Raw genomic sequence first — 10,489 nt, forward strand, 5'->3', positions numbered from 1 at the left:
AGTGGAATCATGCAGGGGGTGGCTGTGAGGGAGGAGCCTAGGGCCTCGAGAGCCACCCAGGCTGTGTGAGCCATAGATGACCCTTTTCATCCTTGAAGAGTGCTCCATGATGTGGGTGGACCGGAGTTTGGTTAACTACTTGCCGTTGAAGGCCTGGGCTATTTCCAGGTTGGGCCTCTTATGAATAAAGTTGCTGTGAAGTTCACGTACAAGTTTTTGTGTGGATGTAAATGTCCATTTCTGTGGACTCTCAAATGCCTGAGAGTGCAGCTGCTGGGTCATGTGGTGAGCGCATGCTCAGTGTTTTTAGAATACTGCTGATCTGTTTTCCAGAGTGGCCGCACCGTTTTATGTGCCCACCAGTAATGTATGAGACCCCTGCCATTCTGATAGGTATGCAGTGATGCCTCACTGTGGGTTTTGGGTTTTTTTTTTTTTAAGATTTTATTTATTTACTCATGAGTGACACACAGAGGCAGAGACACAAGCAGAGGGAGAAGCAGGCTCCATGTGGGGAGCCCTATGCGGGACTCGATCCCAGGACCCCAGGGTCACACTGTGAGCCCAAGGCTCAACCGCTGAGTCCCCCGGGTGTCCCCCTCACTGTGGTCTTTTTTTTTTTTAAAGAGTTATTTATTTATTTATTCATTCATTCATTCATTCATTCAGAGAGAGCAAAAGAGAGGCAGAGACACAGGCAGAGAGAGAAGCAGGCTCCATGCAGGGAGCCCGACGTGGGACTCAGTCCCGCGTCCCGGGCTGCAGGCGGCACTAAACCACTGCGCCACCAGGGCTGCCCGCTCACTGTGGTTTTATTTATTTATTTATTTATTTATTTATTTATTTATTTATTTATTTATTTTTAATTTTTAAAAATTTATTTATGATAGTCACAGAGAGAGAGAGAGAGAGAGAGAGAGAGGCAGAGACACAGGCAGAGGGAGAAGCAGGCTCCATGCACCGGGAGCCCGATGTGGGATTCGATCCCGGGTCTCCAGGTTCGCGCCCTGGGCCAAAGGCAGGCGCCAAACCGCTGCGCCACCCAGGGATCTCTCACTGTGGTTTTAATCTGCATTTTCCTAATGGCTGATGCTGTCGAATATTTTCATGGGCTTTCTTTCTTTTCTTCCTTCCTTCCTTCCTTCCTTCCTTCCTTCCTTCCTTCCTTCCTTCCTTTCTTTCTTTCCTTTTCTTCTCTCTTTCTCTTCCATTTTCTTTTTTCTATCTGTATATCCTCTTCAGTAAAATGTCTGCTCACACCTTTTGCCCAATTTCTAATTGGATTGTTTGTTTTTTACTGCTGAGTTTTGAGTCCTTTATGTGAACCAGAGAGAAGTCCTTTTTGGCCTGTGATTTGCAGACATGCTGTCCGGTCAGTAGTTTGGCTTTTCACCCTCTTCACAGGGTCTTTTGTGGAGCAAAAGTTTTTTAAGTGTGGTGTAGTCAAGTTGTCATATGTGGAACTGTGCTTTGGTGTCCAGTCTGTAGAATATGGCTTCACCTTTAACGTTTAAATGTGCAACACACCTGGGGTAGGGGTTAAGATGAATTGTTTTTCCATGTGTCTATCCAAGTGACCCAGTCCCATTTATTGAAAAGGTTCTTTTTCTGCTGCTCTTCAGTGTCACAAATTGAGTGTCTTCCCTTAGTGGGTTTGTTTCTGGACTCTCCTCTGTTGCATTGGTCTATTTGCCCCTAAGCCAATACCGCAGAGTTTTACCAATCTTTATATTAAGTTCTGTTACAGAGTAGCATGAGCATTTCACATTTGTTCATTTTTAACCTTGTCCTGACTGTTCTTGGCCTTTTGCATTTCACATAAAATGGAGAATGAGGGATCCCTGGGTGGCGCAGTGGTTTAGTGCCTGCCTTTGGCCCAGGGCACGATCCTGGAGACCCTGGATCGAATCCCACGTCGGGCTCCCGGTGCATGGACCCTGCTTCTCCCTCTGCCTGTGTCTCTGCCTCTCTCTCTCTCTCTCTCTGTGTGTGACTATCATAAATAAATAAAAATTTTAAAAAAATGGAGAATGAGTTTTGTGAGTTCCAAAAACAGCCACTGTGATTGTGTTGGACCTTCAAAGAGGTGAGGAGAAATGACAGGCTAGCCGTTCTGAGCCTTGTGACCCACAAGCACAGTGCGTCCTGTTATTTTGTGGTTCTCTGTGTATGAGTCTTGTGCCTCTTTTGTTAGACTTATTCCTAGACATTGATGATTTTGGATACTATGTTACTATAAATGGCTTCGTAAAGCTTCATTGTCTAGTTGTTGCTGGCATTTGTAAATACAGTTATTCTTTTTTTTTTTTTAAAGATTTTATTTATGCATGAGAGACACAGAGACACAGGCAGAGGCAGAGGGAGAAGCAGGCTCCATGCAGGGAGCCTGACGTGAGATTCGATCCCGGGTCTCCAGGATCATGCCCTGGGCTGAAGGCGGCGCTAAACCGCTGAGCCAGCCGGGCTGCCCAATACAGTTATTCTTTATGTTGACTTTGTATGTGCCAATATTGCTGTTTTAATTAGTCCTAGTGGCTTTTCTATAGGGTCTTTCAGGTTTTTTATCATACACAATGTCATTTGCAAATAATGAGTTTTTTGTACCCCTCCTATCCTCATTCCACTTAGTTTTTTCTCTTGCCCAGTTGCAGTGGCTAGAAACTTAGTACAGATATGAATAGAAGTAATGATGGCAAACATTACTGTGTCATCCAGTATGGTGTGTTGCTAGCTATTTATTTATTTATTTATTTATTTATTTATTTATTTATTTATTTATTTATTGTTTTTTAAATCAGGTTAGAATAATCACTGTGCTGATGGGAAGGACCCAGAGGCAGGAGAGAGCTGATGCTGGAAGACGGTCCTGGGGCATGTGTCTGGGTCCTTGCAGTGGGATGAAGCCGGGGTGGGGGGGTGCAGGTGGATGTCCTTGTCTCATGGCTTCTGTCTTCTCTTGAAACATGTCAGCAGCTGAGCATGAAAATAAGGGAGAAGAGGCAAGGAAGCTGTACGATTTCTGGAAGAATTCATGCCATTGAGTGTGTGGGGTCTCCTCATCACATGGCCACCAAATGTGGGGTGACCCAGTCGGGTGCAGGCTGGCCCCACGAGTGGTGAAAGAATTCACCTGAGGCAGAACAAAGGAGAGAACTTTATTAAATCTGTGGGCAGGACAGCACTCAGGATAGAGAGGGAGATTGCCAGGAGGCGGTGGTGGGGGCTGCCATCGAAGGGGGAAGGTATGGGAACGTGGGGAAACTGCGTCCAGGTGTCAGAGGCCCGCTGGTCAGCTAGGGCTTCTGGGTCTTTTGAGATGGGCCACCTGATGGGCCTGTCTGTGCTCAGCTAGGGGGCTGGGGGCCGCCGTGGGCCCTTCTGCCTTCCTCATGGTTCCATGGCGCAAGGTGTTGCCTTAAAGCGGCCTCTGCCGAATGGCCCTGCCCGTGTCTGAGGTGTGGACTTTAGCCTGCGGCTCTGCTGGTTCATTCAGAGCTGGGGCAGTGGTGCTGGACGGGCTGGGCTTGCCCCTGCACTCGCGGAAGGGTGTGTGATGGTTGAGCACAGCTTGAAGCTGAAGGTGAGGCCGTGACAGTGTGGGGTCGGCATCTGCAGGACGGAGCTGGGACCGCGCTGGGGTAGGTGACGGTCTGAGAGTGGGGTGTTGGGTTGAAACGCCGGAGGGGACTTGAGGGGGGACAGTTACTGATGGCGACAGGCTCAAGGGCATAATTGGGGCCGAGGACGAGGTCATTGGCCGGAAGAAGGGGTCACGACTGAGGAGCAGGGAGCTGTAGGCTGGTCCTAAGAAATTGAGGCCACCGGGAAATGGACCTGGTGTGGTGACGGGGTGATGCCCGCAGCCAGGGCCGGTGGGGGGGGGTTGGCTCAGCTCATGGCTTGTGTCAGCGAAGACTCCAGAGAGGAGTGGGGAAGGGGCCGCAGGCCACGGTGAGGAACAGGGGTTCCGGGTGCCCCCTTCCCAGCCAGGGGGCTGAGGTGGCTTCAGAGTTAGGGGATTTTTTAAAAAATATTTTGTTTATTCATGAGAGATATATATAGAGAGAAACAGAAATGGAGGGAGGAGCAGGCTCCACGCAGGGATCCCGATGTGGGACTCGATCCCAGGACCCCGGGGTTACACCCTGGGCTGAAGGCAGGTGCTAAACCACTGAGCCGCCCAGGTTGCCCAGAGTTAGGGGATTGAGCGCAGGGTCGGAAGCCCCCTCGATGTCGCTTCTCTGGTCGAGCCTGTCTCTTGGCTCCCTCCCAGTTCAGCCGAGGTTCTCCGGAGGTGGAGTCCACACCGTGTCCGTCCACGGGGACTTCTGCTGAGCTCGTCTCCTTATCCTTCTCTTGTAAAAGACAAGACGGTTCCTCCTTTGAGAAGGATCACCCATGCAGTGGGAGGTCCAAGTGCCGGGCAGTTGTCCCCACATGGTGTACCCGGTCCAAGGCCTTTTCCATTTCCCTAGAGCCCCAGGAGCATCCTCCAGGCTGGCACCCTCAAGCTCAATGCTCCAGCCTTGTGTGCCGTGCGGGCTCATGTCCTGCTGGTAATTATTGGGGACTGGAGTGTCTGACCATGTTTCCAGTGGGATCCGTGTCCTTTGTCCCAGAAGCTGTCTTCACTTCGCCTACGCTGCACAGCCCCATCATGACTGCCCAGAGGACCACTTTGCCATGTGCATTACATGTGTTTTGTCCAGCTGACCATCTGTTTTCTGGTTTTGGAGGTTTGGGTTTGGTTTGTTTTCTTCTTCAGTGCAGATCTAGTGCAACCGTATTTATCAGTCTTTTCATATCTGGGTTTTGTGTCAAATTTAGAAAAGGCTTTCCCCTGTGCTGGGATTACACAGATAATTCTTCCCTTCTTCCTTATACTCCTGTGGCTTTATTTTTCCTTGCAGCTGTGTCTCTGATGAGTCTGGAATTGATTTTTTAAAAATATTTATTTATTTATTTAAGAGAGTGGGGGGTGCAGAGGAAGAGTGGGGGAGAGAACCTCAAGCAGGCTCCCTGCCAGTACAGAGCTATACGCGAGGCTTGATCCATGACCCTGAGATCATGACCTAGGCCAAAATCAAGTCGGATGCTTAACCGACTGAGCCCCCTGCGCACCCCCGGAATTGATTTTGGGGCATGGAGACAGGGAGGTCCTGCTCTGTTTTTCCAGGTGGTTGGTTACCTGCCATCCGTAGCCATGCGTTGGAGCAGAGTTCCCCCGGTCACTGTGCACGGCCCTCCCCTGCTTCCCTGCAGTGGTCACGCTGGTCCTCCCGTCTGCATCTCTGCTGGCCCCTCACCCCTGGATGCTCTCTTCTGGGCTTCCTGGTGCCAGTTTGCCTGGACACTGCTCAGACCTGCTTCTGAGGGCCCTCCTTCCTCTGCCTCTCACTCCCTTGCCCTGCATCTGACAACCTGTCCCCTCCTCATCCTGTTCTTGACTTCTCCTGTCTGTTCCTGGGCAGGTGTCAGGTTCCCCTTACCCCCAATCTGATCACATCAATCATTTGAAAGCTTCTGTGGCTCCCAAACCCTGGTCAGCTGAGGACAGAAGATGCTCCAGGAGCTGAGCATGGCCCGTGCTGTTCCTCCCAGGTTGGCCCTGGCAGCCAATGGGAGTGCACACACCTGCTCTCCCGAAACAGAGCACTTGCAGGCGCTGAGGAGAGCCTTACCTGGCGTGCCTCAGAAGCCAGCAGGAGCGACCCATCCACCTGCATGTTCCCCATCCACCTGCCTCTGCACCCCACCGTGACCACTTCTGGTCTTTTTTGGTGTTTCTTGTGTTTCTTATATACATTAAAATAAATATATGTTCTTATTTACTCCTTTTTTCCACAAAAGGCAGCATACTGTATGCAGACTTTATACCTTTTTTTTTTTTTTTTTTTACTGAACAAACACTATTTCTTTTTTTTTCTAAAGATTTATTTATTGGGACCCCCGGGTTGCTCAGCAGTTGAGCATCTGCCTTCGGCTCAGGGTGTGATCCCAGGCCCCTGGGATCGAGTCCCACGTCGGGCTCCCCGCAGGGAGCCTGCTTTTCCCTCTGCCTGTGTCTCTGCCTCTCTGTTTCTCTATCATGAATAAATAAATAAAATCTTAAAAAAAAGATTTATTTATTCATGAAACACAGAGAGAGAGGCAGAGACACAGGCAGAGGGAAAAGTAGGCTCCCTGCAGGGAGCCCGACGTGGGACTCGATCCCGGGACTCCAGGATTGCGCCCTGGGCCAAAGGCAGGTGCCAAACCGCTGAGCCACCCAGGGATCCCCATTAATAAATAAATCTTAAAAAAAAAAAAGATTTTTTTTTTTAATTTTTTTTGTTTTATTTATTTATGATAGGCACACAGTGAGAGAGAGAGAGGCAGAGACACAGGCAGAGGGAGAAGCAGGCTCCATACACCGGGAGCCCGACGTGGGATTCGATCCCGGGTCTCCAGGATCGCGCCCTGGGCCAAAGGCAGGCGCTAAACCGCTGCGCCACCCAGGGATCCCTAGATTTTTTTATTTATCTGAGAGAGAGAGCATGAGATGAGCAAGGCGAAGGGCAGAGGGAGAGGGAGAAGCAGACTCCACACTGAGCAGGGGTCCCGATGTGGGGCTCGATCCCACAACCCTGAGATCATGACCTGAGCTGAAATCAAGAGTCAGCTGCTGAACCGACTGAGGCCCTTGGGCGCCCTGAACAGACACTGTTTCTTAGTGACCGTTCCGTGGTGGTGTACGGAAGGTCACGAACCCCTCGGGGTCTTGCTTGATTAGGCCCTTTGCTAACAGGTAGGTCATTTCCAGTGTTTTTGTCATAGAGGTTGCTAGAGCCTCGGCCTGCCGGCAGCCCATACCATTGCTGCTGGGTGCCCTGGAAGGTGTCCTGGTGCTGGGTGCCTGTGGCCGCGGCCCAGGTCTGTTCGTCCCTTGGCCTGTGTGCAGCGCCAGGCGCCACCTGCCTTGCCACCAGCTCCCCACACTGCAGCTGTCCGGGCGCCCTGTGACCACGGCCTCCTGCCCACGGCCCCGGCCTGAGCACGGCCGACCTCCCTACGCAGCGACGCGCACCCTTGCTGCTCTGCCAGCCCAGTCCCGGCCCTGGCCCGCTGCGGGGCGGAGGAGAGCAGGCGCCCAGTGGCCCAGCCGCCCTTCACAGCCTGGTGCGGCCATGGTAGGGTCTCTGGGCATCAGGTCCTGACTGCGTGGTGTGGGTCGTAGGGCACCTCGGGCCTGCGCTTGTCCACTCCTTAGCGTCACCGCGCTAGGCCGGGGCCCCCCCAGCCCTTTACGCACTCTGACCAAAGGCTCCTTTTGCAGGTGCTGGCACGTGGTTGAGGAGACGGACGGGGTGTGTGCCCTCAACACGCTTGGCCTCTAGTGGAAGGGACAGGCCGGGACAAATAGTGCTGTGTCTGGTGTCCGGCGTCCAGCCTCCGCCGGCTCGGGAAGCTGCTGGAGGCGCCTGTGGCCTGTGCCCGTGAGGGAGTGGGCCGTGGTGGGATGGGAGTCTTCCAAGGTGAGCCAGTCTGCGGGGAGGGCGAGCACGAGGGCTGGGGCCTGGCTTGGCCCGGAATGAGGACATCACGCTGTGTCTGCACTGACGGACAAACCGGGACTGCGTCGGCCCCGCGCCAGGGTTTCCCGGCACCTTCCTTGTTACTCTGTACAATGGGAACATGTACTTTACTCTCCCAGAGCAAGAGGTGTCTAGGGTTCTCCCATTTTTTGCTCTTGTACATAACGCCACAAATAAAACCGGCCCTTTGATCGCAAGTCACAGGAATCCCCCCCCAGGAAGCCAAGCAGAGCTTCACATGTGGTGGGCAGCCCGAGCTCCCCCAGCCTCCAGCCTCCGTCTGTTCCCTCTGCACAAGGCCATGGGTGAGTAAAGTGACACTCACTGCCCCTCACAGGCCTGGATTCTCGTTACACCGTCGCTCACCTTCACATGGTGCTGACGTGGGCATGAGGTGGACCAGCTAACAGAGGACTTTGGTTTTTTTTTGTTGTTGTTGTTTTGTTTTGTTGAATTTTTTATTTTTATTATTTTATTATTTTTATTTTTTATTTTTTTAATATAAATTTATTTTTTATTGGTGTTCAATTTGCCAACATATAGCATAACACCCAGTGCTCATCCCATCAAGTGCCCACCCCAGTGCCTGTGACCCAGTCACCCCCACCCCCCGGCCTCCTCCCCTTCCACCACCCCTAGTTCGTTCCCCAGAGTTAGGAGTCTCTCATGTTCTGTCTAACAGAGGACTTCGGATGGAGGCGTGGGCAGTGTCCCTGTGGAGCAGACGGGGATCATTACCGGGATGTGCTGGGGAGGTGGTGATGGTGGATGTTTGGGGCCGCCGAGCACCCTGGCCAGCATGGACCTGTTAGTGCTGGGCTGGGGTCCGGGACCTGGGCCTGCTGTCCCAGAAGCCAGGGGTCCCGGCGCGCTCCCAGCAGTGTGTGGTGTGCGCTGAGAGGCTTGGGGGGGCAGTGGCCACTGTCCTTGCAGGTGGCTCCTCCCATCTCGGTCCCACGCTCTTGTGCCGCTTACCTGGGCACGGAGCTGAGACCTGGATGCCATCGCCTAGATTCTCTCTGTTTGACATTCCAGTGAGACTTAGGGGGCATTTGTGGACAAGGTGGGAGAGGCCCTGCTTGCCTCCCTCGCCATCCCCCCTGCAGCCTGGGTTGGTGTGCTGGCCATTCTGTGGGACTCCCCTAAGCCATCTTGGTCTTGGTGGCCCCCTTGAGGGTCGGCTCTTTCACTTCCTGTGGGCTGTTCCTGGACTGGCTCGGAGGAGGTGGCTGAGGGGGTCTAGATGGCCGTCAGGCAGGTCCCGGGGGCTGGGGCCCAGAAGTCTTGGGCTGAGCCTGGAGGGGCCAGGCATTGGGCGCTGTGTCACCCCCCGATAGAGACTGTCCTGAGATGGGGTGCCCACTGTAGTGTTTTTTCCTTAGGGTCACCTTGGGCTCAGAGAAGACAGTCAGCAGCCCAAGGACCTGCCCAAAGTGACGGGGAGACTACCCTCGGGCATCTTCCAGCAAGGGGTGCTGCTAAAGTGGCCCAGAGCAGACCCAGGGTATCAGGGCTGGGCCCACCAGAGTCAGGGGCTGAGGACCCCTGGAAGCTGCCACAACCCAAACCAGGGGACCTCCTGGTTCTTCCCACTGTGGCTGGGTTGGGGGGGGGGATGCTGAAGCTCTCGGTCCTGCCTCGTGACGAAGGTTCATGGATGGCCTTCAGGATGAGTAAACCAAAAGACGTGTATTCAGTTCAAAACCTGCGTGCTCTTTTCGGTGGTTCTCCGTAGGACGTGGTATCAGAACCCCTTAATCTGTAAAGTCACGGGCTGGATGATGCCCCCTAAATCTGGCTAAACACAGCCAGGAGGTGGCTTTGGTCCTGGTGCCCGTCTTCAGGAAGTGAAACAGTCCCTACGACCCGGTGAGCCCACTCTCCGGGGAGCCCTGGCCTATGGGGGGGCTCCTTCCTTGTGGGGGGGACTTCTCCTGTGGGTCCCCCCCACATGGCTCAAGACTGAGTGTGTGCCTTGCTCCTTGATTATGATCCCTTGGAGTGGGTTGTTCGGGTCGGCTTCCTGGGAACGTCACGCCCTGTAGTGCGCGTGTGGGGCCTTTCCTCCTGGGGGGCTGGGAGGGAAGGGGAGTCTTGCAGAGGGGCTCAGGCTCTGCTGTAGGGTGCAGAGCCCTCAGGGCAGCCCCGGGAGGGCCCAAGGCCAGGGTGACCCTGTGCCCACCGGCCTGGGGGCAGACGGTCAGGGACGCCGTAGGGACCTGGGCCAGAGCTGGCGGCAGGGAGAGGCCACAGACAGCCCCCCGAGGCCAGCACCGGGGAAGGCTCGCTGCCACCTGTGCCTGCGGCCCTGCCGACTCCTGCGCCGCGCCACCCGGCCCTTCCTGGGCACACGTGCGAGCCAGCACTGGGCACAGCAGGCCCCGGCCGGGAACGTTGTCCCGCAGTGTGGCTGTGCGCTGCAGCCGGGCCTCCTGGGGCAGGGCGAGCTCGCACCTGCTGGCCTCCCCGCCGGAGCCAGCTGTGATGTGCTTCCTCTTCCTCCCCTGCAGGCTAGTGCAAGCCGCCTGCTGTCTGCAGCCTGACCAACCGCTCTTCGAAAGCAGGCCCTCCGGGAGACGTGGTTGCCACCCCTGGTACTCTGGCTGCTTAGACCGGCTCACACCGGGGCACTGGGGGCTGAGACCCCGGGACTCTGCAGGCACACCCTGCCCTGGCCTCTCTGGCTGCACCTTCCTGTTAGCACTGATGTACTGACCCTGGTGGGAGAGGGGAGGGAAGGCCAGGGCATGGCTGTTCCCCGGCCCCACCCAGGATCCTGAGCCTGGAAGGTGAAGGGGCTTCCGGAACTCCCAAGGGCTCCCAGGGGCCTCTGCCCATTGCCCTGCCCTCCCTTCGCCCTCACTGAAGTACCAGGACACTGCAACTTTGTTATCTGGGTAATTAGCTTCAGACCC

This window comes from Nyctereutes procyonoides, unplaced genomic scaffold (assembly GCF_905146905.1).
Source record: "Nyctereutes procyonoides isolate TBG_1078 unplaced genomic scaffold, NYPRO_anot_genome, whole genome shotgun sequence".
Taxonomy (NCBI): domain Eukaryota; kingdom Metazoa; phylum Chordata; class Mammalia; order Carnivora; family Canidae; genus Nyctereutes; species Nyctereutes procyonoides.